Raw genomic sequence first — 3,131 nt, forward strand, 5'->3', positions numbered from 1 at the left:
ATGTGTGTACCAACAACACTTGTTTGGAAAATTGAAGAAAAAAAAAACTAAATGATTTGCATCTGTTTGGTTTGAACTTGGAATACTAAATAAGGGAACACCTAAGAGCATCTCCAATAGAGGGCGTTTAAAATCCTACATGGAAGACATATTAAGATCCTTATTTAAAACGATTTACACATGTTGTAAATCTGTAAATGTAGGATCCCATAACTAATAAACTATCTCCAATAGTATAAAAGTTTGACCCTTAGGAAATCTTAATTGTTTAATTGTATCTTAATTAATTATTAAAAATCAAAAGTGTGACACGAAGGTTATTCCAAAGATTTAGATAAGACTTTCTTTAAAGCCTTCATCAAAGTTTATAGGATCTACTGTTCGAGATGAATATATTTTTAATTGAGGTCTAAAATCCGACATATCATTAAAAAATAAATAGTCCTCCTTCTTTGGGAGATGCTATAAGAAAGCATAAAACTAAAGTGGACTTTTTTTATTTTGTGTCCCTAGATTTTATACTCGCGAGATTGGGATATACCCAGGTTAATTAGAGTATACCAAATAAAACAAAATAAGATCATTAAGAAGTAAAACTGAAAGCTCCAAAGCCAAATATTTTTGCAAATGGCTAAATTATCCCTAAGTGATTAACACTAATTCAAACTTATGAATGTTATTAGATCTAACAAAACCAATGTGTTAATTTTTTGGGTTTTGAGAATTTCGTAATGAAAATGAATCACTCTAGTCAAACACTTCTCAAAATGGAATGGAACAAAGTTTTGTCAGTTTAATTCGTCAAATGATCGTGTGAATTCAAATCTTCACGAGGTCTATGAAAAGTCAGCATGCTCGACTAGAAAAAAGCAAATCGACTAAGCACTTTCAGAATTCATTTCATGAAAAGTCGGCATGCTCCACTAAAACAAAGCATGCCGACCAAACATCGGTTTTTCGCATTTACAGTCGTTATGGTCGAAAACGCATCACAAACGACTGTCTATTAGTCATCCTTTTGTTTTCCGGGAGTTATTAATCATCAAGGTTTAGTTTTTCAAAGTCTGACGACTATTCATACTACATCACTAGTCGCCAAGGTTTAGGGATGAAGACTATGACAACCCTGTGAATGTTACGTTCAGAAATAAAATTCTATGAAAAGTCGGCATGCTCGACGAAGAGATACCATGGCGACTGTATCTTGCAATTTCAATTTTTCCGACCAAATATACCATTCAAACAACAAAACGAAGTATTAGATAGAGTTTGAAAGAATTAATCGACAATAAAAAAAATCTAATCGACATTTTTTTCATTTGAAAACGATAAAATATAAGGAAAGAGAACATAGTTGATTACTAGACTGATGAAGGAGAAGGAAAGAAATAATATATGGATCTAGAATCTATAAGGTAGTCGTTTTAGTAATTGTTAGGGAAACGGTAATTAAGTAACTTTATACACATTAGACATCCCTTACCCCACTATTATGGTTGGGAACAAAATTTGTATACCCCAATTTGGGTATACCCGATTTGGCCAGTGATTTTATCAGAAGCTTTTTATTTTTTTACTTTGAAGGTAAATCTCTATTTGAGTAACTTCGAGTCTCCAAACATATTTTACTTAATGACTAGCTGACTTCAAAGTCTGCAAACGTAGTTTACTTGACCGATTACTTGAGTAGAGGTTCATGTCCAGTTTCTAAGCATTTGAAACGCCCATTCTCAATTTCTTTTAAGTGTTGGAGAACCTAATCTCGTTCTCTTCTTTTTGTTTGGGAAAATTACACTACCTCTGCTATGTCCACCTCGCTCCTGTTAAAACTTTTTGGATGGAAACGAGTTTATAGGACGGAAATAGCCGCGATTAGTAGTATTTTATTCTGTGAAAGTTCGACAAAGGGGATGTAGCTCAGATGGTAGAGCGCTCGCTTAGCATGCGAGAGGTACGGGGATCGATACCCCGCATCTCCATTTTATTTTTATTTCTTTCTTTTTATTCTGGCAGACAACAAAACCAATTGCAACAAGGAGATTAACAAAGGAGAGATACTGTAAAACGCCAGACGGAAAAAAAAACCATCTTCATAGTTAGTTTGTTAGAGATGGCAGAATAAAAATTAAAGACTCCCAAGACACTAACAACCTACTAAGCTCAGTTGCACAAAAAAATAAGGGAAGAGGACGACTGCAACAATACTTCTTATTCTGCTAAAGAGATCCTACAAACGCTTTCCTGCTGAAAGTTGACTGCCACGCTTTCCGGTAACGTCTTATCTTACGACTAAGTTCAATTACTTATTTTGTCTGTTAATGGAAAATCACCATTCAGTGATGACAGAGGAACATGACTGTCCCTCACTAAGCAGGGAACTTAATGTAGATGGTGTATTTTCAACAAGGGTTAAAATCGTAAAACCATAATCGTAATGCTCCTGATCCAGCAATCAGCTGAGTATTGAAAGCCTTTCGTTTCCGGCTTTTTTAGGATTTTGGCTGAGTTCAGCGAACTGTATGGTGTCGGTGATCATTCTGGCAGACAATAAAACCAATTGCAACAAGGAGATTAACAAAGGAGAGATACTGTAAAACACCGGAAGAAAAAAAAACCATCTTCATAGTTAGTTTGTTAGAGATGGCAGAATAAAAATTAAAGACTCCCAAGACACTAACAACCTACTAAGCTCAGTTGCACAAAAAAATAAGGGAAGAGGACGACTGCAACACTACTTCTTATTCTGCTAAAGAGATCCTACAAACGCTTTCCTGTTGAAAGTTGACTGCCACGCTTTCCGGTAACGTCTTATCTTACGACGAAGTTCAATTACTTATTTTATCTGTTAATAGAAAATCACCATTCAGTGATGACTGAGGAACATGATTGTCCCTCACTAAGCAGGGGACTTAATGTAGATGGTGTATTTTCAACAAGGGTTAAAATTGTAAAACCATAATCGTAATGCTCCTGATCCAGCAATCAGCTGAGTATTGAAAGCCTTTCGTTTCCGGCTTTTTTAGGATTTTGGCTGAGTTCAGCGAACTGTATGGTGTCGGTGATCATTCTGGCAGACAATAAAACCAATTGCAACAAGGAGATTAACAAAGGAGAGATACTATAAAACACCG

At 35.3% G+C, this 3,131-nt stretch overlaps 1 non-coding gene across 1 annotated transcript; it reads left to right on the top strand.

The window, feature by feature from the left end:
* Nucleotides 1-1,906: 1,906 nt before the first annotated feature.
* Nucleotides 1,907-1,979, top strand: TRNAA-AGC. Its single transcript has one exon. It is a non-coding gene; the product is annotated as a tRNA-Ala (tRNA).
* The last annotated feature ends 1,152 nt before the right edge of the window (nucleotides 1,980-3,131 follow it).

The sequence above is a fragment of the Papaver somniferum genome, chromosome 5, assembly GCF_003573695.1.
Source record: "Papaver somniferum cultivar HN1 chromosome 5, ASM357369v1, whole genome shotgun sequence".
Taxonomy (NCBI): domain Eukaryota; kingdom Viridiplantae; phylum Streptophyta; class Magnoliopsida; order Ranunculales; family Papaveraceae; genus Papaver; species Papaver somniferum.